The sequence below is a fragment of the Neopelma chrysocephalum genome, unplaced genomic scaffold, assembly GCF_003984885.1.
Source record: "Neopelma chrysocephalum unplaced genomic scaffold, ASM398488v2 Primary Assembly neopelma1_24, whole genome shotgun sequence".
Classification (NCBI taxonomy): Eukaryota; Metazoa; Chordata; class Aves; order Passeriformes; family Pipridae; genus Neopelma; species Neopelma chrysocephalum.
In genome coordinates, this window is record NW_020897693.1 from 32,597,372 (window position 1) to 32,624,033 (window position 26,662).

Here is a 26,662-nt window from a genome sequence, read left to right on the forward strand (position 1 = left end):
ACACTGATGTGGCCCAGTCAGCCCCACAGTGTCAAACTGGCACTCCTAATTTTTATAATATTCTTATTGGTCACAGGGGATTGTGTTAATTGACTGAAAAGGCCAATTTCAAATCTTCCCTCCAGGCAATGCCCACAACTGCACAGAGGTCATTCAGAGAAGCATGTGGGCCCCTATTTCCATAGTTAAAGTAAAATAATCCTCTTCTTTGTGAAACCATTTTTAAAAATCTCTTATAATATTTCACATTGAATTATAGCTAAATCTTTTAGGGATAATTGCTTCCTAAGGGCCTATACATTTGCGCTCTTAGTACATTTTCATAAAATAAGATCTGCAGAGTGCTTTGCAGTTCTAATGTGTCAGGGTCTATATGTAAGATTATTCATTTGTGCTTGGTCTTCATAATTAACATTTGGTCTCTACTGATTCTGATAAATGTATTCCCATATTACACAGAAATAGCTGATTGAATTAAACATAGAAAAGTTGAAGAATTGCTATTTTTTCATTGGTATTCAAATATTGTTGTCGATCATTTTATTGTTTTTAGCTTTGTAGGGTGTAATTTTGAAATTCAGAGTTTTAACTAATATATTTTTTCTAAAGAAAAATAAGGATTTTGCCAGTGTGCATATCCTCTTTACTGAGTTGAAGAAGAATAGGAAGTAAGTCTTGTGAAACAAATATCTTAATGTGAAATTGTATAGAAAATGTTTAACAGGATTTGAATGAAATAGAGATGACTTTTTTTTTCACAAGTCTGATCTATTTTGTAATTTTTAATTAGGTGGCATATTCTTCTTAAAGCAGCTACTAATCTACTTTAAAGACCAGAGAGACATACTAGTTGTACTTTGAAGGCAAACTCTTGAAATGGACAGGAAGACTATTTCATGTTGTTATACAAGTCAGGTGCCCTTTACTGACTAAATGAGATTACTCTATCCAATTATGATGTCATTTGAACTTGTAAAGGTTATTAATCTTCTTCAGAGCTGTTAGGATGTTAATATTTTGTTGTGATTGACTTTTTTTGTAATATCTGCCTATCTTTTTAGTTGCAGTTTCTTTTTTATCCTACATGCTTCCATAGTTTTATTAGGAATATAATAAATTTAGAATCAAGAAAGTGACCTGAAGGACCTGTCAGAAGTTTGTCTACAGTAGTGTCAACTGTGGCTGATGTCACCTGCTTTCTGCTGACGTATAAGAATTGGGTCAAGGGCAGGAAATCCACCATGCATAGCAGTTTGGTAGTTGTTCTGGGCCTGTAAAAAAGCAACTCTAGAAGACTTAAGTATTCTCTGTTGCATGTCATAAATTGTATTAAGTTGTCTTCTGATTCCCAGAATTTCCCAGATTCTTAGAGTAGAAACCATTTTTCCATATCTACCTGACAACACCAACCACAAAAACAAATCCAGCTGACTAGTCACTCTGTCATCCAGGAAGGGCATGATCACAAAAGATTCTGATGTTATAAGAGCTCAACATTTTTTTCAAAAGCTTTAACATCATGAAGTATAAAATGTTTTCTACTGTTGAAAAACATGGAGTATTAATGTTATTGAGACATACAATATTAACTATGAAAAAAGTCCTTTAAGATAATGTGGCCTTTGTCTGCAAAAACTAATTCTAACAATGTTTTTAGGTTTAGCGCTTCAGAGCTGAAGTTTCAGAGTCTCATTTTAATGAGTCTAGAGGTGGTTTTTGTCTATAAAGCCTCTGATTTGTTTCCAACAGAGACACATGCTTTTGAGATGCCCCATATTCCAAGGAAACTTGACTGAATCAGTGCTGGGAAACCAAGAGACTCCAGTCACATCTCTTCTGTTCAAATTCCAGCTCAACATATAGTTTTTACATTTTAATGGTTATTAATTGTGCCCTTTCATATTAATTTTACATGGGGCAATAGAGATCAAGTTGATTTATTAGATGCTTAGAATGTAAGTTTTGAACATGTCAAGGCCCAGCTGCATCCAGAACACCACTCTACCACCTTCGGCCATTGTCACTGTTGCAGCGTAGTTACTGCAGTGCTGTGTGACAGATAGAAAACAGCTGCTTATTCCCAGTATGTTACAGCTAACAGATGAATAGCTATGTTGTCCACTGGTGAAGTGGGTGTTACATCTTTCTTCAGTTCCTAGCTACAAAGTAACTAGACACTGCAGAGAGTTTAAATTTGCTATTGATCCACTTGTTGGTATGGTGTTATTATTTGGTAAAAGATGCTTTTTATTTAGAGTGGTTGGATTTTTATTGATGAAGCACCTCAGCAATATTCATGTTGGGCAATCCACCCATTTCTCTCATGTTTTGTTATGAATTCTGGCCAGTATGCATTGTTCCCTCTGTATCTAACAGAATAGCAACATGTGAAAGCTCAGCTCAAGAGCTCACTCTGTGGAGGTAAACCTAAAGCAGTCATGCTTTTCATCCTGAATATCATGTGCTGCTGTCTACAAAAAGGACTGCTGTCACATCTGCAAATGATTTTATAGGCATGTTTGAAGACCAGGATGCCAGCTTCATATTGGAAATAGAAGGGGAGAAGTAGATTGGAGATCTGTCTCAGTGTGAGGAGATAACTGTGCCCTTGCATTTACTTATGATCTATTTTTCTGAAACTACAAGAACACTTTAGGAGCAATGGGAATAGTTAACAGCATTCTTGGAGATTAGCTCCAGCAAATAATATGTTGTTACAGCTAATCCTGAAAGATTCATGCTATTCTTCCAATAACTTACTGGAGGATAAAATAATACAGGATTTGTCAAAGTAAGCTGCGACTTCTAACTTTGTGCAGGAGCTGTTTCACTAGTTCAGTTTTTGTGCTAAGAAGATGTCCACTTGTCTTACTCAGCCTTTAAAAGAGTTGTCCTGTTCAGGTTGTAGAAAGGCATGATGAATTCCTTTCACTCTCCAGTAGCTACCCTAATGCAGTATGTACCCTCCTTTAAATGCCTGGGCAATGTGAGAAGAAAATTTGCTGCCCTATTAGTAAAACTTGTTATAAAGCACATGAGATCACTATTAATTTTTAGAGTGGAAGTTTGCTGAAGTTTGTGTGCTTGAATTGCTTTTAGTTACATAGTGGAAGTGAAAATAAAAGACCTAGTAAAACTTGAAGCATGCTGCTGACGATCTGGATGTGGATAAGAATGCACAAATATTTTTCTTCAGTTGCTGCTTCCTAGACACTTTATCAGACAGCATAGATACAGTAGCAATCTTGATTGTATTGAACAGAGCCTTTACTTGTGCTGCATCCAGAAACACTTAATCACAATGTCTTAAAGTATGTCGCTGAGGTTAGACCCAAGTCTGTTTTGCTCTTATCCATACTAGAAACGTGATTAGTCACTTTATGGCTTGGTGTTATTAAATAGTACCGTACATCTCAGAGGATATCAGTGTGAGCATCGTGCCATAAATAAACACTAAAATGAGGCCACAGAAATAATGCAGAAATAATTCTGTCCGTGTTCCACTTACATAATAATTTTCTATATTCTTTTCCTTTAACTTACAGTGTCTTCAAAAGCTATTGCTACAGACTCCAACAGCCCACACAGTTATCTGTATTTCTGGAGAGGAAAAAAACTTGTATAATCCTACAGTTTGACAGAAAGTTGTTCCATTACATTCTTAGTGATGGTAATTAATGTTTTAGCACTGATAGACATTTGTATTCATTGACCAAAAATATCTTCATTTGTAATGGGAGTTGAATGTTAGAATGATTGCTTAAATGTGCCATAAGCAAATAATACAATGTTTTCCCCAATGGAAAACATGGGAAAAAGTTATGAAACACTTACCCTTCACTGATAGTGAAGTTTCCCAGAATGTCTTCAGAAACACAGGCTTCCAGAATGCGATAAATCCAATTTATATCTACCTGGGCATTGAAAAGAAATTACGTTTGGTAATATTAGTACTTGTGTGATTTTCAGTGATCAGCTTGTGATGACATTAAGTGGCTGTGTGGATAGACAGCAGGAACATTTGTGCTGCTCTTGGTTCACTGAGGCATTTCTGTGAGCCAGAATTTTGAATGTGTCCAAGCCTTGGGTTGTTCTCAAATTGAAGGAAACAAATAGAGATGCCCAAGTCTCATCTGTGCTTTCTTGGTTGCACTGGCCATGCCACCTTCCTATGTCTTTAAGGCTGTCTTTTCACTGACTGCATTGTCTGGCACTTCAGCTCTCTGTGTACAGTGTTCTGTGCACAGCAGCTACTTAGGGTTTCTTGGGTCTGTTCAAATGAAAGAAGACCAGTGGTGTTTCTTATGTGACCTCAAGTCTTTCCGAGTTGTTTCAAAGCAAAGTAGTATATGAATAAGAGTGAACAACGTTTGTCCTGAAAATGATCTTGAAAGTTGTAGTATCTGTATGATTAATTATGCTTGTCTAGAGCAGTGTATCTTTTTAGCATGCTTCATAGTGCCATAAACAGCTGCACAGGAATGGAACTGCATGTGTCTTGATAGATCGAACAAGCAACGTTCTTAGCTCAAAGAGTTGGTTCACCTTGCCTGCGGATTGTAAGTCTTGCTTCTTTCCTGTTAGCAGATGCTGAACATCTCTTAACCAAAGGAGATATGTTTATTGAACTTTGATTCAGTTCTAAGCATTAAGGAATTCATTACTCATTCGCACTTAGTGTTTGATGTTAGTTTTCATCTGTTCCACTAAAAATTCCATGGGGGATCTGTTGCTCTTTATTTGACAGCCTTGAAAACTCTCTTGGCACCAGATTACTCTTGACAATCTTAAACATCAACTGTTTGTATATACTGTATACTACCCCATCTGTAATTAGGGATGATGTGGACATTCAAACCTTTTGGCCGAGTCTTTTATGTTTTGGTTTACGTTTTGGAGGTGGAAATTGTCGCCCCATGAGGTCAATCAGTGTTACTGCTTCTGCTTAGTAGAAGTATTATTTCTGATTAATGCAGCGGGTTCTTGGAATGTAACATTTTGGTTTCAGGTGATTCTAAATCTGAACTATCATATTCACCATCATTTAGGCTGCCTCCAGTTCCTCACTTTTGGTATGCAAAGAATCATCTCTTTCACGGTAATAGGTTTCTGTGACCATGAACCTCTTGTCATCAAGAACCTCATTTTTCATTTAACCATTCTGTAATTGTGCATATTAACTTAGCATTTTAGAAATACTTTGCACTTTTACACACCTATTTTTCCTTCTAACAGAATAGATCCCATTTTGCGTGATTGATAGATTTGATATCTGTCTGTGTGACTTTAAGGAAGTTCCTTCCTTGCTAAGTGATGCTGCCACTTGGCCCTACAGTTTCAAGGATGCTACGTTTCAATGTTCTGCAGCATTTTTATATTTTCTTCTTAAACTCTGTTAAAGGACCTCAAAACTGAAACAGCTTGTGGGCCTGGGGCAGATCTTAGATATATGTATTCTAGAAATATATATTCTGAAATAAATAAATGTTCTGAAGTTGTAGAAGATGAAACAAACTACACTGGCATCCTGTGGCCAACTAGAAAGCTGTCTGCTACTACTCTTTCAATCCTTATTTTCACAGAGGTGACAGCCATGCACTAAACTAATGATAAAAAATGATGTATTCTAAAATACACTGAAATGCATCAGTATCTTGTAAATTCGAATCACAGAATCTGATGTGTAAGCAACATATACTGTAGGAACCAGAGTCATGTTAGGAAAGCTGCTTAAATGTGTTCAAAAAATGTGCAGATGTGGTGCTTAGAGTCGTGGTTTGCTGGTGGACTTAGCAGTGCTGGGTTAATTGTTGGACTTAATCTTAGACATCTTTCCCAACCTTAAAGATTCTATGATGATTCTATGATAATATGGAAAGGTGAGTTGTTCTTATAAAAACAAAAACTCTAACTGTAATTATTAGCTTTGTTGCCATCTCCAGTGGTATAGTTTGTTACCCCAGTCCTGGGTTCATTTTTCCTTCCTTCTGCCCAATAGCATGTCAGTAGTGGTACCCCTATAAGCCTTTGTAACTTCTGAGGAGGTATCATATTGCTGCAGTTCAAGCAGCTATAAAAAAATTCTTTTACTTTCCCACTAGTATGGACCTTCATTTCAGGATTACATGGATCAGGAATGAAGGTCATATGTTAATCTAATTGTAAAGCAGTCATGAAGCCTAATGTATCGGAATTACTGTAAGAAAACTAGGACTCACTCCTTCACTTGCCTCTTTCTGATACTATAAAACACATTTTCAAACTTAATTGAGACATTCTAAATCTGAAACCATTTTGTATATAAAATAGTAACTGTTTTCTGCAACGTTTAAAGGCACCCTTAGCATCAGTTTCTATTAACATCATCCCTAATCTCCACTGGCATAGTTTTCAAAATATCTATTGGCGGTGTAGCATAATAAAACAAAGAAAGTACAAAAATATTTAACTAAATTAAGTAATTTCCATTCTTGGAGATATTAATTGATATTAAATGTATTATGCTGGAGACAAGATACCAGATTTAATGAATGAAGAGGAAGAATGTAATTGTTAGGTATTATTTTTTATTTCATAAATCTTGTTTCTTTCTCCATATGAGATATTCATGCATGCAGAAAGAAAGTGTGGTAAATCTTAATTTTCAGTAATTTTTTCAGTGTCATACTGTACACTCTTCATTTTTTTATACTGCACAGGAAGATGATCCTCTTTTGTTTGAGCCGCAACCGTAAACAAAATCTTGAGCCTGGATGCACAATGACATGCAAGTTATTTGTCCTTCAATATAACATATAAAAGGTAGTAACCTAAGCTCTTGTGCAAAAGGCAAGCTGCAGGGTCATTAAATAGCAAAGGTCTTGCTCTGACTCATCCATGACCTCTTTATCTGAAACACCTCTCAGAATTGATAGAATCTGCTTTAGATGTTGGGTAGAGGAAACCAGAGGTAGGATAAAGAATCAATATAAATGTTTCAGAATTTTAGGTATTTACTAAAAAGGAATATTCGACCTTTGTATATTTAAGTTTATCCAAATATCTGTTCAGAATTGGAGGACCCTTTCCTAACAAGTAATCGTATCAAGTTTGGTTCAGAGTAGAAGGCGTATGGTAAGAAGACACTGAAACATTAGGTCTTAGTATGGTTGCAAAGCTGCAGACTGGCCTTGATTCAACATACTCAAGATGCTACATGTTTTCTCTTCTTTATCCTTTTGCTACAATCTGGAAGTCTCTCCTATTCTGTTCCTAGGTGAGCAACTTTAGGTTTTAGAATGAGTTGAAATCAAAAGAGTCCATGTCTGAAAAGTGCAGCTTGGTGCTTAGCCATCATTTAATCAGAGGAGTCAGGAGTCATTTTGCCTGTCTTGTTTAATTCCCACCTATATATTTGGTCTGATGCAGAGGCACATTTTTGATGTTAGGGCACTTGTACTACAAGATCACTGAGAGGCTTTTGAAAATCCCTTTTCCCTATAAATAAGAGCAAAATTTTGATTTTACTTCCATGTGTGTGGCCATACAGAGGTGTAATGGAAAAACAGACTTTGCTGTTCACACGTTCAGGTGGCCAAGGGGAAGAGAGGGACTCCTTGAGTGCAGTTGGTATGCATTTCTTCCTTGGCTGTATGCAGGTCATTAAGAGAATGCTTGAAGAGTTGAAGTAAAGAATAAATGAAGATTTATTGTTAGCTTTTTTTTCTTCTATGAAAGTGGGATTTATGAAATAAAATCTTCCTCACCTGTTTTCTCATGAGATTATGGACTGACAGCTGGACTTTGGCTTTTCTCTAGGAGTCAGCTTTTTAAAAAATGCTGCGCAGGCACTCTAGTGTACCACCTATTCAGAAAGTATATTAATATTACTTTAACTGATTAACACAGGCACAGATAGAATTGGACATATGATTTGATATATGTTTTTTATTATTTGAAGTCTTGAAAGGTATAAAGTAAGCTTCACATCAGCAGAAGTGTATCAATGTGTTAGGATTTCAACTCAACATATATTAGGTTTATCTTCATATTTAGAAACAATGCATGAATAACTCTGTCATGTAGCTGAATCAAAATTGCTCGTTACACTTGCAGAAAAAAGGAATTGTTACCTGAAAGTACTCAAAGAAGCTCTGATTTCTCCAGCAAAAGGCACTTGCAATTAAAACTTCAATTTTTTTAAGCCTCCAAAATTCAGTCATCTCTGTTGTTACTTACAAAATTCAGCCTCTCTTAGTGGTAAGGTAAATATATCTTACAAAGAAAAAGCAATAGAAAGGTGACATGAGAAAAAAGCTGTCTTTAAACTTTGGGTAGGAAACTGAAGTAACAAATGTGATTGTATAATAGTAAATAAGTGTCAATCACATGACTTGAGCATGGTATTAATGTATATTGGTGACTGTATTAAGCTGCTAAGCAGCCAAATTTGCAATTTAAAATTAAACTCAAAGACCAAAATGTCATTTTGTAGTCAGATTCAATATATAAAGAAACCTTCAGAGGCTTCTTTTTCTGAGCTGTGTTGATTGATACTGGATTTTCCATCTTCAGAATTGATTCTCCACTGAAGAATAGATGTCATTTTTCACAGTTTTACTAGATGTATTTAGATTCCATACAGTTTCATATATTCCCCATTTCCTTGTGGATCACAGTCAAGAGGATTATTTCAGTGCTACTTAAGTGCTTGTTAAAGAAATACCTGCTATGCTGGAGGAGTTACCAAGATGGTGATGATGGTGTGACTAGCACATAGAGTTCATTCTTTACCAATATTTGACCACACATTTTGAAAAATTATTTTCTTTTTAAAAAATCAATATCATTTAAACTATTTTTTCACATCAGAGGCATCATTTGGACCAGGTTTTCAAACACTGAGGCTGATCTTGTAGATTAGGCAAGATTCTGTGCACATACACATATGTGGCAGTGACTGCTGGAGAGTAGTCCTGCTGTCAGTGAGTTATTGTTATAGCATGTAAATTTTCAGAAAAAATGAACCCTTTCTTGTTTTGATCTTAAAACTTGTGACAGTAGGTCCCAGATCTATGAAGCCTTAGGCTATTATACACACCTTTAGACTGTTAAGAAATATTCAGAGATCAGAGGAAATTATGTTAAAATTTGTTTTCATAAACTATCTTACATGATACAACAAAATCTGGTAAGAATGCATTGATACTTTGCTGGTTCTTTCAGAAGAGCTCAGACCAGGAGACATTTTAACAAGAAAAAAATATTTGATAAAAAGAATCTATTATCCTTTCTCAGTGAAAAACATATCCCTTCAAAACCTTTTCCCCCAAAATCTTATTAAGATCACCTCTACCTTAACCATGCTTTTTAATGAGTTCTTTGGGACTGTAATCCATCATCCCATCATCTGAAAAGATGAAACTATTTAGCACTGTTTTCTAGTTTAAAAACGGAACTCTATTTGTCCCACTGTTCATTGGTTGCTTGCTCTGATTGAGTAAATTATTTGAATACACTACTTGGTGTCAACTAGCTGCATTTTAAAGAGATGCAGATTTCAAACTTTTTCGTTGCATATCATGTAGAGGTGCGTACCAAACATTATCATTTTTTGGTATTGTATTAGAATTTTAACCATTTAAGAATATCACATAAAATTGATTGGTTTTAGCTGGTTATCTGCTCCTGTTTCTTACAGTTAGCTGTAATTGTAGATGTTGGAGGACAGAGTGGCTGAGTGATTGGGAGGAGAGTGACTGAAACCTTGGAAGTGCTGTTGATAGCTCCTTCCATTTGGAATTGCTATATTACAGTTACAACAAAAACACTAGTTTTCCAACCTAGATAAAATAAAATCTGTTTATCTAGCCTATTAAATCTGGGTGCCAGCTTTCAAGCAGATGCAGTTTTAAGCTCTGTAGATGCTAAATCCTGAAACATTTGGTCTGTAAACAAAAGGCTGACATCAAATACAGCATTGCTACTAGGCATAGTAATGGTGTATATATGCTGCATTCACACAAAGTAGGGAGATGAGTGCTTTTTGTATGTTGCTTGGGGTTTTTTTCTTATGTTAGAGTATTAAAACAGATATTAAATTTTATCATTAATGCAGTGCGTGGTCTCTCTTCAAATCCCCTTAATTACAGATTGACTCCAAGGATTACACAGCATGGATTTTAATTTTAACTGAAACAAAAAGAAAAGCTGCTTAAAAATTATTCTTGCTGAGTGACTTGTTAGACCACAAAACAATTTTAACATCTTTTGACAAGTGTTGTCAAATTTAAAATATTAGAACAGAGCTAAGTTCACCTTCAAACTCCAGTTGTATCAAGTCTACTTCCCAAATAAAATGTTTTATTAACTTTGTCCGTACAAAGGAATGTCTGCTTCTCATATTTTTGGTTTTTTTCAGTTATTCTTTGGGAGAAAAAGACTGGCAGTCTTGCTGAGATGTGTTTATGTTTGAAGAAAGTGACATCAGACATCATATTTCCTTTCTTTGGTAATCAGAGAAAAATTACCAGGCTGCGTTGATCTTGTAGCAGCAACAAGCGTATTTCACACGCTTGTGTTGTTTCCCTTCTGACCTCTATCTTTAGGACTTAAGAGCTCCACTCTGAAAACTTCATTCCAACCTGAAACATAGAATAGCAGGTCTGAATCCAGAAACAACATTTTCACAAACTGGGGCCTAATCCAGTAAGCCTCACAGAGGAAGCTACTTCTGTGAGTACCTGTTATTCATCTGAGTAAAATCAGATGATCAGGGATCAGTTTTTCATCTGTTTCTTACAGGATTTTTTTTCTCCCATTTCTTAAAGGTCAAAATCAACTTTCCAGTTTGTTTCACCAAGTAAAACTCATTTTTCACACTTAAAGCTTATAAGTATTTTTTACAGTTTTACTGTTTATCTCCTGCTGGTTCTTTAAGACACATAAAAAAAAAAAGTTGCTCTCCAGAGCTGCATCAAATAATAAGCTAAGTGTCCACAACTTCTTGTGAAGTAGGTGCAGATGAAAACACTGACATTTCTCAAAATGTTGATGCAAGTTTCTTGCTTCAAAAATCAGCTCCTTTTGTAACTGAGTAATAACTTTGAATACAAAAGGCTGGAGGAATGAGAAATTAGTTTTTGGCCAGGAGGTCACTGTAGTGCTAAGGGATAAATCTGTCATTGCTATTTAATGGTAGCTAGTGGTTTTATAAAGTGCTCCTAACTCAGTTTATTAGCTTAAAACATACTTCTGAGACCTCACAGAACTGCAGGTAAATAACACCATTATTGCTGCATCTTTGTATGGGGTGAAATTTTTGTGCTTAAAAAGGGTTATTTCAACAAGCTTTTCTCTCCCTTTTTAGCTGTCTCTGAATTGTTGCTATCAGAATGTTCAATGGTTTTCTCCATTAGCAAAGTAGTGCATTTTTTTTAATGGATCAGATTAACTCTGTTGCTTTGCAAAGCATTAATCCCTCCTGTTTTAACAGGAAAGTATTTCTAGAGCAAACCAATGATCAAGCTAATTTATACACAATATTGTTTGGTTTAATTTGTCTATTATGTGTAATAGTCTCAAAGGTATGTGATTTTCAAGTCAGGTGTGCTTAATGCAGAGGCCAGAAATAGCAACAAATGAGGTGAAATAATGTAGTTTAATAAGTTGTTTGTGTGTGATTTCTTTTAAATATTTCTTAGGTAATGCACAGCACTGTGAGTGATGCCGACAGCTGGCAGAAGTTTGATGCTTTGCATTTGCTGCAGTTGTGTTCTCTAGGCCATTTTCAGTAAAGCTTTAAATGTATTATTGGTTAGACTTTTAATTGAAAAGTACACAAAGTAGTTCATAATTTTTGTTAAAAATGAGATAAAATGGCTCAAAGGAAATAACAATGACCAACTTCTAGTATAAAGTTCAATTTTTCAAGTCATCTCTTGAGGCCTGTTTTGTGAGATTGTGAACTATTTTGAATGCCTGGTGAAGATAACAGGGGATGAGGCAGCTCAGGGCTGTTCAGACAGATCTTTTAATAAATAATACTGTCTCTTTACCACAGTGGACAAAATATGGAAAAAAGAAAAATCCCACTTGTGTCCTAACACAAATAAATGTATGCATGAGCACTGTCTGTCTTATGAAGTCATTTGCGTTTGTTTAAGTTGAAGCACAGGACACGCAGTAAGTCTGGTGTCTGGTTTTTGAAACCAGGATGTGTAAGCGTCTATGTCAAAAAGAAAATCGTTCTGGAATCTGGAGGCTGAGACTGACAAGAAAAATCATCCTTTACAATAAGTAAGACGATTTTGGCATATGTTACCTTTTCAGCACTGTTGGATGTTTGCAATACACTCGCTGTTGGTATAGATTTGAGGGTCATGCTGCTTTCAGTGCAAAATTTTTATATTGGATCTAAATTTTTATATTTAGATTATGAACCAGTTCTGCATTTTGGGGTGAGGAGTGTTGCTGGGGCTGTTACTTTCAGTCCAAGTGTAACTATCTCTGTTTAATTTACCAGTTTTTCAGAACTAAATTGTAATTGTCAGTAGCTGCTTCATTTTTGTTAATATATTACTTTTTTTTCCCCCACACCCACCAACTACATAAGTGAACAGTGACTACATAACTTCTGTGGATATGTTCTGCTTTTGCTTTCCATACTTTTTCTCTAGCTAGGAAGTATTTATGGTAGTTGAACAGGACGTGCTCTTTCCTGGAATAGCTAATTTACAAGCAAGTACTTTTTCAGTTTTGTACATATTCTTGCACAAAAAAACAAGGTTTATTCTTTTGGTTGGGGGATTTGTTGTGCTTTTTTGTTATTGTTATTTTTTTTATTTATCCTCCTATCTACTGGATTAAATCTCTTGCTTCGTTATTGCAAAATCCCCTCACTGTCTTTTTAGTTGAATCTGAATCATGAAAACGAGGAGCCTGATTACATTTGAAGGAAAGAAGTGTTCAACTTAAAACAGGGTGTTTGCAGGTAAATCAATGGACACTGAAAAAAAGATAATTAGAAATAGAATGGCTCTTTATTTTATGTGACTGATTTGGAGTTGACTACATCTGAAAAGGAATGAAAAAACGATCTCTTTGCTTGAGACTTGCCAAACAATGCCATAAGCTCCAAGTTATTTTGAGGTGGTGAAAGGTGAAACATTTGACATGTTCTTTTTGGGCAATGCTTTAAAAAAGAGAGGGCGGGAAAGAGGCGTTGCCACATCAGAGTTAAGGGTGTTTGTGGTTGTCCATGACAGCGGCTCCAGTTTTAAAACACCTGTGTTTACTTTCCAGCTTTTCTCAATCAGCCTGAAAGTGGCCTAAGAATGGCACAGACAGACCTGCAGTGTGGCTCTGTTGCCTTTGCAACACACACACACACAAAAAAAAGAAAGGAAAAAAGACAGAGATAAATCTCTTGTTATGCAGCTAATCATTAACAGCATTTTTGTGCCTAGCTGAAAACATTTTGAACTTTTCCAGACTTTTATAGTCTATCAGATAGTGCCTGTATTTTTTTCCTAATCTATTAAGCTAAATAGTTATCTTTGCTAGTTTATTTTTTAGCAAAAATAAAATGTTGGTTTGTGGGTTCTTTTAGTGGTAAATAATAATAACAAAATTTTTTGTTATTATTTTTGTTGCAAAGTGATATTTCATTCCAATATTTGGAAATATGCGTACCCGTACTGCAATTTGAAAGTAAACAATCAAACAAAAAAAGGAAAATGAAGCAAAACAAAACAAAAAAACCTCTCAGGCACAGTCTTCCCTGTGCCATCCTCCCTGAAAAAAAAAGAAGCTCCTCTTACAACTCTTTTCTGAGTAGAGTTTTGCTTTATAAAATCCTAATGTTTGATAGGTATTAACCTTCTGCAATGTTAATTTATCACATAAAGACAAACTGAGATATCACATTATTTCAATGCCTGCTTAGAAATTTGAAAATCATTTGTGCATCAGTGTTTAAGATATTAATTTGATGAGAAACATATTTTTTTTATTTATTATTACCTTTAAAATTTGTTCATGTTTTACAAACTTCTTTGGCTTTTTAAGAAAACATTAGCTGCTTTTTCTGGTATTTTTTAATTGATGCAGTATTTCTTTCACCTTCTACTTCAGGTGACATGTGTGACTTTCCTGTTTATAGAAATAATGTCTGCTTCATAATTATGTTTTTCCTTGTGGATCACAAGGTCAGGTTTTGTTTTCTGGAAGTAGGGGGAAAAGGCAAAAGAAAATACAGTGCTGATACAGGAGTACAGTTGATTTCTCCCTTAGACTGATTTCTTTTTAGACTTGTGAGTTTAATAGACGGATTCAAAATCAGTGTGTGGGGATCAACAATATGAAACCCCTTAACCAAGATACATAGCCTAACTGGAGCACAGTTCCTTTAATACGGGTTGGTCTAACACGATGACTTGGCAAAGCAAACTGAGAACATGCCAAATCCCTTTCAGATCAGGACTAATAAACTGAGAAATTGTACCAGAATGATCTTTTTTGGCAATACACAGCAAGCAGCCACCTTTCCATGGCTTTCACAAGGGGCAGGAGCAGCAGTATGAGTGCATGCTCTGACAAAGCTGCCTCCTGCAGAGCACACAGCATGCTCTCAAAAGACTGCAAGGAAATACGCTCAAAAAATAGGGGGGGTTAACATTTCCTTTTTTCAGTGATTCTACTAGAAAATCGGGAGGATATTTATCTGAATCTGCATTGAACATGCAGAAGAGTTTGTGAGCTAAATCCTCACCTGAGAATCTACACAGTTGTATCACCAAAATCCGCAGAGGAGTAGTATTCTTTCATATCAGCAAGCAAGGACGTAAGCCAGTGCCTTGGCTAAGAAATGGGGAGCACAAGAGATATAAAGAGTTCACAGAATTTTTTCCAGGGTGTCCCAAAGGTAATTAAATGATACTTCTAAAAGATAAGGAAGTTGTCACATTTATTAAATTACCAGGTGTAGATGTGTATAGATGTGTCTTAAAAGAAAGCTAGATAACGTCAATATGTGAAAGGACAAGAAAAGGCTTTCTGTATATAACTATTTTTCTGAAGGCAACACTGCAATATTGATAAGAAGGAGGTAAATAGGGAACAAATGTTCAAAATATGTCTAAGTGGTTTGGATACCTACCTCTCAAGACTTTCAATGATTTTTAGGTATCTAATCCATCTACAGATTTTGTAATGCCATTAAGTACCTGTCTTGAGCTGCTTCAGCACCTCTAAAAATCTAATCGTCTGCCCTTATGAAATATATTTATTCAGTTTATGCTTGTGTCCATTAAAGTATCTGTGAAATACCACATTCATTACAGATGTAAGACAAAATCAGGCAAATGTCTAAGAAAAGGCATGAATATATGTGAGCTGTAGACCAATTGTCCCATGAGGGATTTGCACATAAATGGGTACAGTTGCATAGTTGCTCAGACCAGCCACAGATGGTACTAAATCCAACACATGATACCTAGCATCTCACCTGGGAATACTTTCATATAGGTGCTCAAAAAGGGCTTATGTGTCCATTTGTAGCAAGTCTGCAAAGCAGGTTTTTGGGATCCCTCCTAAATTTACCGGCCTTTGGACTTTTCCTGTTCCCGTACTAGAATCACATCTGTATTGAAAGAAATATTCTATCTCAGCCAAAAAAGGGACAAATACAGAAGTTAGAGTCTCTGCAGCTTTGTTTGTTTTTTTTTCATCCTACTCAATAGTGACTTTGATAACACTGATCTTGTATATCTTGCTGCAACTGAAATCCCATCCATTTTCTAAAGGCCTATGTGCTGGCAAGATTGCTTGAACCATCTTGCTTTTAGTCACTTTACACCTTTCTGATCCAGGGGTAAGGAAACATCTTAGAGGTAGGATATATTTTCATCAGCCTCAGCAGCACATCTTACTGTGTTTCCAGGGAATATCACATCCTCAGAGGAGTGTACAAGTGTCAGACAGTAGTGCATCTGTTTCTACGTGGACCACATGGTGTTTCTTCACTTGGTCTTAATGAAGGTGCAGTTGGAAGGAAGCCAAACAGTTTATTTGACTTGTTTCTAAAATATGTCAATATCTGAGATTTGCAGAGTTCTTATTTGTAAACATCATGCAGTGGATTGGTTTCACCATTCAGTGCTTGATTTGGGAAAGTTGTTTTCTTAACCACCTGATACGTCAGCTACTATTTCTGATCGCCTCAGGGAAGTTGCTGCCTGCACAGTCTTTACTGGTATGTATACTTAACTTACCGAAACTGTGGGTTTTCCACTCACTGTAAAAACTCAAAAATTCATCTACCTTTTTCCTTTTTCAGTCAGAGACTCTCAACAAGAATGAGAAGAGTTGGAGAGCTTCATGTATACTCTTATGCCTCTGTTTGTAGCAATTGTATGTACAGTCCATGGAAAAAAACTGCTTAAAAATGTCCTGGTTTGCAAATATAAGGCTTATCTTCATCTTCTTGATGACCTTTCATTGTTCTGGTTTTTTTCTGTGTACCAATGTGACTGGAAGCCCTCTGTGGTCTTTAGATCACACTCTCTTCTGGATAGAAATGATTTCTCAAGAGAACACTGCATGAGACGTGTGCTTTAATTTTAATGTACTTTTAATATGGAAAAAAAAAAGGATTTTGTTTGAAATATCTAGCAAGCAGGTTTTTTTAGCCACATTTCCCTAAGAAAATAAGGAATATATGATTGTACAGTCTTTCTTTTCACCTTCTGATTTTTAGATGCTTCCAACCATATCTGGCAGAAGAATAATGGTTGGATCCATAATGGGGTTTCTCTCTTCTACTCAGCTGCCAGTTTTTGTGAAATTCCTAATATCCCATTGAAGGGGAAATTGAGGATAACTTTATCAGTAGCCATTATTGTTTGGAAGGGGGCAGCTGTGCAGCAGGGTACCACTACTGTCCAAATGATGGACCAAAAAAGTTTAGAGTGAGCTGGAGGTATTGTAGTAGAAAGATATAAAGAGTATAGGGGAAATTCATTAATTTTATGTGGACATTGGAAGGAATATGAGGTTGTTATTCTGAGGAAAGGTTGTAGGAGGAAAGCAAGAGATATTTAGAGAGAAAAGTAAAGTTAAGTATCAGACAGAGCTTTATTAGTGTGGCTGGTACCGAATAAATTAATTGATTTTTACACTATTTTTACAGAGATCTTTTGTCCATGGATTTACAAACATTTTAATGTCAGTATAAACTTTTTTATTCTTTTTTTTGTTTGTTTTATATATCAAAATACTGCATCCAGTACAGAACTGCAAATTTTAAATCCATCAAGGCTAGTACAACTATGGTGAAGAGCTTCAATCATTTCTCCCCATTACTCTTTTTATGTTACATTTAAAGTGATGACATTAAGCCTTGAAGGGTTTTAACTTATCAAATCGAAGTCTACACCTTTCATTAGTTTCTAATGTCAGGACCACTAACTGATCCCTGGCAGTTTTGGGGGGAAGTAGGGCAGATTAAAAGAGGTGGGACTTGAATTAAGTTGATGTTGACAAGATATTGGCACCAAAACCACCTTTCATAGTTTTAAACTAATTCACTTTTGTGGTCAAACATTTATTCAGTGGCATTTCTGACTTAGAAAAAAATATTTTAAAAATATTTTCAGAAAATTATAACAAAGTCAGAAAAGTGAGTCTTGTTTTCAAATCTTAGAATAATTTCACTTACTTGTCTTTAGAAGAATAATCCATTTGATATTTTAATATTAAAACTTTTCAGATACACGTTGTTTCAGCAAGTACTTCAAAAGAGAAATGTTCAAAAAAGCCAAATATAAAAATAAATCACATGAATTTTGTCACACAAAAAAAAATGGGATATGAAAAAATATTTACCCTTATTTTTATTCTCATATTATGTTCTGCTCTTTCCATCTTTTTACCTACCTCTGAAAAGTACATTGAGCTCTGCATTCTTCTCTTCCATGTTTCAATACAAGTTACTACTTCTGTCTTCTCACATCTTACATCATACCTGTTCAACATGATGTAGCTTTCCTTTATTCCTCATTCTCAAAATTTTTTTCTTTTGTCTTCCTTCATTGTCTTCCTAACTTATCCTTCCTTTTCTCAGCCTGGATGTTTGTTTCTTCCTCATCTGTCTCAACCACTTCATTGGGCCACCAAGAGCCTGGACATTCCCCAAAGACCTTTGTCCCATGCTAAGAGCTGTACCTAAGATACTGGTATTTTCCTGTATGTTGGTTTTAGCTGTTCTGTGAAGCAGAAAGATTACTTCAGGTCTCCACTAATCAAATGGAAAATGGATGACATGAGCAAAATGTGAAAAGCTCATTGGTAGCCTCTGGAGAAGTACTGCATTCAAAGCTGACAAATTGCAGGGGATTTAAGGAGTGCATGATAGGGCAAGCAAATGGCCTTGCTTTCAGCGAAGCTATTCATCAGAACATCTTCCTTCCTTTCAGGAAGGCAGGTTATTTAGACAATAATTATGTGCATCGTGTATTTGTGCAATTGTGCAGTGTTATTTGGTAGACAAGCAAAATGCTACTCTGAAGTAGCCAGTTAATCAAGAGTTAACCTCAGTTCTGGCATTTCTGAAGCAAGTGTCTTCATTTACTCCCCTTTCCCCTGAAACAGTATGTTAACATTTTTCATTACAGGATCATGTGTTTTATTTCACAGCATTCCTGCTCCACACAGTATCCAGAGAACAGCCAATCAATATATTATTTTATCTTTGTTCATTATGTGTGCCAATCCCTTGTTTACTGGATACTGTTCAAACTTTTTCCTGAAAACAGAATTTTGAGCAACCATCATGGGGATTTTCTCTAGTATTCAATGTTATAGAAACCGAAGGTTTAATAAACAGTGATTTAATGTCTTCTTGCAGAAGTGTTTTCTTCATGCTTTGTGGGGAAACCAAGGCATGAAAAAATTAAGCACCCAGAAATTTTGCATGCTTAGTTGAGACACACAAGATTTACAATTTAGAATATTTATCAGTCATAAATTCCTAACATGTAAGACAAAGTCCAGAAGATATTTTTATGCAATGTAGTTGGTCTTCTGAATATCAAAGATCATTGATTTCACCAGTTGTCCCTGTACTGAGCCCAGAAATTTATGGGTTTATTAAACCTGCTTTCCAGAAAGGTATCTATGTCTAATGTAAAAATTCCAAGAGGTGGAGAAACCACCATTTCCCTTTGATCATTTGTTCTAGCGATTCAAGTTGCCCTTACTCAACTAGATTAAAAATTCCTTCACATCCTGTATTTTGTCCATTTATCGAGGAACAATGAGGATCAGTAGCAACATAAAACTATTCCATTCCTGGTACTTGTTCGAAATTAGCACATGTCCTCAGGGGTTTTTATAATCTGAACAGAATAAGCTCTTTCACTACACGCCTTGTTCTCTAGTGCCTGCATTACCAGAATGGCTCTTTTCCACATCTTCTGTGACTTTTTAACATCCTTTAGTTTTCACATATGGACACACATACATATGCATTTTTATATCTTTGTTTCTCAGTGTCATATGTAAAGTAAAATCACCTTAGTTGCTTCATAGGAATACTATTTTATTGTGTATACACCCAAAAAAGTTGCATTTTCCCAGTTTTTCCACTGCATTATAATGTCATCTTGTATTGAAGTCTCAGATCTTTATCACAGTCAGTGTTTTTAGAATATAGTTGCTCTTCCTTTAAGTGTAGCCTGTATTCACTGTTCTTACACTTAGTTTTGCATTTGGTTTTATTAAAATACCCTTGATTTGAATACCCCACCAAGTGACCCAGAACATTGTTTTGTCATCATTATTTACTTACTTTGTTGTTCATGAACATTACTAGCTGGGTCTACCTGGTTCCAAATAATTGAAGGATACGTTGAGTAAGAGTATGCTGGTACTGATACCTGTGCAACCTTGTCGGTATTCTAGTATTACTCAGTGACAATTGCCTCTTGGAACATGGAGAGATTTGTGGTTTTTTAACTTTTAGCCCATTCAGAACACACTTAAGTTTCTTCTTGATGGTGCATAGTAATTTTTTTTTAATCAATGTTACATCTGACAAGTGAAAGCCTAAATAATCACTGTACGACGTCCCCTTCTAATCTCATCCAAGAAGGAAATCAGATTGTGTGGAAGACCCATTTTACTAAAAACATGTTGATTGGTAATAATTATAGTCTTTCATTAAAATCTGTATTAATTGAATCCAGTGTTTTCACTTATATGGCCCAGTTCTAGTACCACTAGTGGGGTTTTTTAATATTTTTTTTAATCTTGACACATTATTATGTGCTCTTCCAGTCTGGGAACGTCCTGGTATTTTAGCAACCCTGCAACACCTAAAGTGAAAATTGTCTGAATCTGTAAACGTAAAACTTATTCCTCCTTGATTTCTCATAAACTGAAAGTGCTTAATAATTATACATATACTGTAACTATAGCATCCTGTTTTTTCCAAATACAGACTTCTTATGTACTGAACACTCCTATTTGAGGTTTTTTTGCATTACGTTTCTGGTTTAGGTGCTCCAAACTTGGAGTGGGCTTATGCATTTACTGTTCCTCTCACAATGAGAAATCCTTTTTATCTGTAGTCCTGTCACTGATACATTTTTCATTGATTCTTTTGGCTACTCCTATCAATCGGCATAATTTCAGAACTTCTACTTTTAAGAATTTATTTCTGCTTTTTTTTCTGCTGTACTTCTGTGACATTTTGTCATAGGTTTATTTTATTTACTTTCTACATTAAAAAGGTCTACATCCACTTGGTTGTGAGGTCATTCTTTTTTATAGCCACCCATAAAGGACTCCCCAGTTTTCTGTGATATTCTTCTATCCTTTTTTTCTCCCAATTTTGATGTGCTTTAAATACTTGTTAAAGAATTTCTATGCTTATAAAGATTCTGGTTGTTTTTTCCCATGTGGAATTCAAGTGGTTTATTATCGTCCAAGTATTTATCAATCTCCAGTATAGTAATTAACATCTCTTGTGTTATAATGAGATCGTTTACCCCATGCTCATAAATAATATATGTCTATTGACAGTGTGTAATATCAGTTTATAATTGTACAAAGGACTCACAGAATATGTGTCCTAGACTGGTCTCCTATAGCATCATTTTTTTTCCTTTCTAAAGATTATAAATACATGCTGAAGAAAAACTTGTTCTGTAGTTACTAGTTAGCTGACCAGTAAGTCTTTCTTAAGTTATTTTAGTTAGCATATTGACCTCTACGTGTTCAAGAGCTGTGGTCCTGTTACTGATCACTCTAAAAGGAATAATGGCATGGGGGGGGTGAGGGGTGCTGTTGAGGCATCCTGTTCCCATTCTGTCTCTCTTATCCTTCCTGTTAATCAGGGATTTTAACATACCAGCTGTCCACCACGTTCTAGTAATATTGGTTATATAAAATTTATTCCCGTCAATGAGTTTCCTCTTGCTGCTTACCCAGATTCCTAGGATCAATACATAAACAACTGAAGAGATTCTTTTCATTATATTCTTTGCCGCATTGGTTCAGCTTGCTCGTTAGGTGCTGTATTTGAGCATGTACCTCATTTGCCTTCCAAATAATCTCCCCTTGTGTTGCTGATTTAATATCCTGGCTGCTCCAGCTAGTTTCCAACTGAGAAGATTAGCCTCCTACTTGTGTGGTGTAGGCTGTGCTGTTCATACAGTCCCTTCTTTCACTGATGTGCTGTTTCACGGTTTGAAATCAGCCTGTTTTTTCAGTCACAGATGACAGGCAGAAAATGCTCAAAATAAACTTTCTCACTTGTGATAACTGTGGATAGCCACTAATATTTTAATTTTCCTCTTAATTGTTTTCAGTGTGGTTGAAGCCTTGGGTAATTTCATCTAAGTTCTGCTGTGGAGGCATTATATAGCATTTATGTTCTGTCTCCCATTGACTCCAGTTGCAGCTCTGAGTGCAGGGTACTTTGGCAGATTAGACACAAGGGATTTATCCTGCACAGTCAGAAAATGGGTAACATACTATCAATCCCTCTGAAAACTTTCAGTTAATTCATGCTGAGTGCCGTGGCCAAAGGACAGATACATTCCATGACAGCTAAGCAGCATTCAGCTACATTAAACATGAAGCATGTTTGCTGTCTTACTGCAGTCCCATTCCAATGGCTGCAACAAAAAAAACAGGAATAGACAGCCAACAACTCTTTCACTGGGCAGGGATGATTCATGGCCAGGTATAGGTCCACTCCATGCAACAATTGGAAAGGTATCTGGAAAAACATGATAATGCAGTTAAAAGTAGCATCATGATGTGTATGCACTAGTAACCTTACATCTGGCATTTCTTAATATTTCTGTACTTGTCTTCATGACCTTATTAATATCCTGCCAAGGAAGGGCTTCACTTACCCAGATTTAGCTGCCACTTGCCAGGGCTCCACTTGTAGTCAATGCAAAGAGAGGGATATATCACCAAAAGGTAGTTTGTCTTCTCTGAAGATAAATGCAGAAGATAGGTGAAATGTTCTTTGGAAGTGCCTGGTTCACTTAAACTTGAGGTGGCTGAAGGTAGGGGAGATAAATGATATGATTTTACTGTGTGTAGTATTTGTGTGTATAATTATATACATAGATCTGTGTTGAAAGGTACGCTTACAGATGTGTCTAGGTGTGTGTGGCCTTATACACCCATATATATACAGTATTAAGATCTGGCTGTACATAATACTGTGTGTCTCCTCTACTTACAATACTTCAAAATAAATCCTAAATCAAGCCTCAGGTGTGTTAACATTGCATTTGAACTGAGCTACTGAATTTGGATCAGGGTCCCAGATCATCTCTGTAAAAGTATGTTCTACGTATGGCAGTGATAGGGAGTTCACTTGATTTGGTGAAGAACGGTTCCTTCCACTTCGAACAAGCCAAGAACTGCTCAGGGTGTGGATATGAAATGGGCTTCTGTTAGAAGCTTGGTAAGGCATTGAGAGTGAGAGGTTATATGACTTCTGTCCTTTATTCCTTACAATGAAAGAAGGTGAAGATGCGTTCCCTGGAAATCAAGGGATATGTTTCTTTTTTTCCTCAATCAGTTGCTAATGTTATCTACTTTTTTAGATATGTGATAGGAGATCAGGCTAACTTGACACAGATTCCCTGGCGTTGTCCTTCCGTTTCCAGTCAGTAAAAATATTAAGCCATTACTTACCTTCTTAACAAAATGTTCTTCATAAAATTAAATTCCTAAAATGCATGTCAGCATGGATTTTTCTAATCAATATTCTTGATTTAGTCTTTGTTCCTTTGAAGTGTCACTTACTTTCTTCCTGTGGCATAATAACTGCGAAATTATACTGAAGGAAGGATTATAAATGGTTGGTGTAAATTATTGTAATTTTTACAAACTTTTGGAAAGTTCTATTTTGTTACTGTAATAATTTGGTTCAGTGGAGTAATAATGAAATAGCAAGATACTTTCGTTATCAAATATATTTTGAATTTGTCAATCAATATTTACTTACTGTGGGCTTTTTACTGTGGAGTTTATTGTAGATACCAGCAGTTAGCTTCAGTGTTTGTAGCAACAGGTATTTCAACCTAAATGCTAGAATTACAAAAACGATGATGATATTTATAGCTACTAGAAAGTAAACACTCCTTACCATAGTTCTCCAAAATATAATATAAGGAGAGTTACAAAAAATCCTTTAAAATAATATATCTATAAAATAAAGATTTTTGAAGACAGTAGGACAAGCAAAGAGGTTAGCTAGTAACTCTGTCATAGAAGTAGTTACCTAGAGTTGAAAAGCCATTGTTGATTACAGACTCTGACCTAGCAGTTTATCTAAGAGAGAGATTAATTTTGTTTTGTATAAAAGGACTTGTTTTCAGAGAAACTGGCATTCTATCTGCAGTGTAGTTGATGTTAAAAATGAGACTTTTTGTGTAAGGCTATGTACCACCTAGATGCTGGATAAAGTTCTCAGAATTTTTCAGAATACCACAGTGCAGTAAAGTAAAAAGGAAGCTAAGTTTCATAATACATTGTATTTTAAATTTGTGTCACACTGTGAGGCCTCAGCAGACAGTCTGAGTATTAAATAATGCTTCTTTGACTGTAGAAGTATCATTTTCTTGAAGCCTGAAAATTTAATTCACCTTTGTAGGAAATAAGAAGTTTATTAATTCTTGCCAACAGTAACAACTTATTAGTGACTAGACCAGAAAGAAACCTCTCGCCCCTTCTGAACTTACTGTGACAACTTATGTTGACATCAGTGGAAACAGCTTTGAATTCTGAGTATTTAAGTCCAGTGAACTGCAAATATTCCTATGACACAATTTTGACAGTTGCAGCTCATCATTAATTGTTTACATTTTATAAATTATCACTAACTCTTTTCTAGAGATTTTATTTGATATTTCAAAAAAAAACCCATGTCCTATTGATGGCATCTTCTTTCAGCTACTGCTGATATGTCCCTAAGAGCTAGTATGAATTAGCACTTTCTTTTCCCTCCAGAGGTGCAGCACAACTGGATTTCTGTCTTTGAGAAATGGTAGGACTTCAGTGTATCTTCATAGATCATGAACTGAGACTGTTCACCAGCTTCACTGAAAAACAGTATCTTTTGGGTCTGAACTTGAAAATTCCTTAATTTTGTGAGTCCACTCTTTTGAACTATATGATTTTAGTAATGAGTTATTTATTTTGTTAACTCTGATACTTCAATTAAACTTAGGGTATATCTTATGTAGAAAACAAATTTTACCAGCTGAAGGATTCTGGGCCAAAGAGCAAAGCAATATTGGTATAAATGAAACAGTGATAGTTTGTAGGCTTCAATATAAAAATCCAAATTTGGTCATTATGGACTTCATTATGGAATACAGAAAAGAATGGGATTTGAGGGAAAAAGTCTTGATTTCTTAATATTTAACTTGTAGTCTCAACAGTTTTTCCTGCTGCTTTGGCCTCTAGCAGTAGTAGTGGTGGATATTAAGATAGCAGTCCATTTTCACCCAAGGCTGTTGATAATTTAGTCATCCGAAACAGTTTCTTCTAAACAGTGTCTCGAGGATGCAGTTCCTCCCTCCAAGGGGAGTGGTCTTTTGTTAGATTGTGTAAATCAGGAAACTCATTCATTACCACTGCGTTTCTAATTCGTGCCTTAACCTGCAGAACCAGGAATTGCATGACTCTTTTCCTGCATACAGCATACATGAGAAGCCACTGTTCCTGCGTTTGCTTTAGTTTCTGGGGGGAATTGAATGAAAGTAGATTCAAATCAGCAGGGGATTTGTTTGTCAAATTTTGCAAATCAGGCTGCAGAAAATGGAGTTTTACAAGCCCCATTCAGCAGTCCAAGATATCAGACTCGCTTCAGTTTTCAATATAACATTCATACCAACTCTTTCAATCTTAATTTTGATTGATTACTTACCAGCAGAAGTTTATACTGAAATCTTTCCTTTGTCCTCTTTATCCGTTGCTCACCTTTTCATTCTTTCCATGTCAATTATTAACACTGTGACGTTACTTGTTACTGCAGTAACTTTGTTTCAATGCAGCTGTTGCCAGGTGAATTTTCTAGAGGGCTTGATTGTCACATTTACAAAGATTTTATGAGATAATAGAAAAGTTTTGTTTTGGACAGCAGTCTTCAACTTTACATTCTTGGGCAACTGGCCTGTGCTGTCCCTAAATGTTTTATTTGAAAAAAATTACAAAGGAAAATGCATTGTGTTTTGGCTCCAGTTTATGTATGGTAGGTTTTATCAGCAAGGTAGGTACCAAGACATTGATATATATTGGATTAAGTTCACTGGAACAATTTGCTGTGGCCCTGGTGCAGAGGAGGTTCACAAGGAGCTCAGCAGACAGAATGTGTTTGATTCGTTTATTAATTCAGATCTTCCTAGGTCTGTTTTTCAGCTTGGAGGTGTTACTCCATTTAAGTGGTGAGTCTGAGTCTGTCAAAGCTATGTGTTGCCAGGCTGTGACTGTTGCAAGACATGGGACCAAAGTCCAGGTGCTTTCAGCTGCCTGTCAGCATGCCAGTGGCCATGCAGTACACGCCCTCGGGTGCTTTTCTGCTCTTAGAGTAGAGGCTGGTGGTTAATGCTGCAGAGATACACTTCCAGTTGTGACCAGCTCACAAGCTTGAACCGGCCATGCCAACTGCAGGATTTTGGCAGCAGAGGCTCTTGCTGCATACATGCAGTTTGAAATTTTCCTACAGTATGTCTTGGCCAAGGTGAAACAACATTTACCATTGTTTTCTTCTTCAAGACTTCAAGTTCCTGCTTGCTTTGGGATAGTTTCTGCTATGGAGATCCATGCAGAACACCAGCTCTGAAAATTTCCCAATTCTATCCTAGATTTAGTTAGCATCTGTCTACATTGGATAGAAACCTTTCTTCAGATCTCTCCCTAAGGCAGAATAGCCCTGTACTGTCCATTGCTCCTCACTGGCAGAGTCTAAATTTTAACTTTGCTTTGGTAGGCTAAAGCAGAGTGAGACCAAAACTAAACCATTTTCCCCCTGTCCCCAATCCCCCCCCGCTGACTCATTCATGGATGACAAACAAAAGGCAAAGAGCCAAGTTTTGCCTTCTGGGGGTAAACCCACTGTAATGGCCTGAAAGCACTGCAAGGGTAGAGAGAA

The 26,662-nt window shown here is 36.0% G+C and overlaps 1 protein-coding gene and 1 long non-coding RNA gene across 10 annotated transcripts in view; one reads left to right on the plus strand and one right to left on the minus strand.

Annotated features, from left to right (window-relative positions):
- MIPOL1 (mirror-image polydactyly 1) overlaps positions 1–26,662 on the plus strand; it is a 195,361-nt gene that overhangs the window by 90,334 nt on the left and 78,365 nt on the right. The window lies entirely within an intron of this gene.
- On the minus strand, positions 19,694–25,505 carry LOC113961082. The gene is made up of 4 exons (XR_003532192.1): positions 25,439–25,505; positions 23,513–23,595; positions 22,401–22,553; positions 19,694–22,261 (listed from the first exon to the last, which is right to left on the minus strand). It is a non-coding gene; the product is annotated as an uncharacterized LOC113961082 (long non-coding RNA).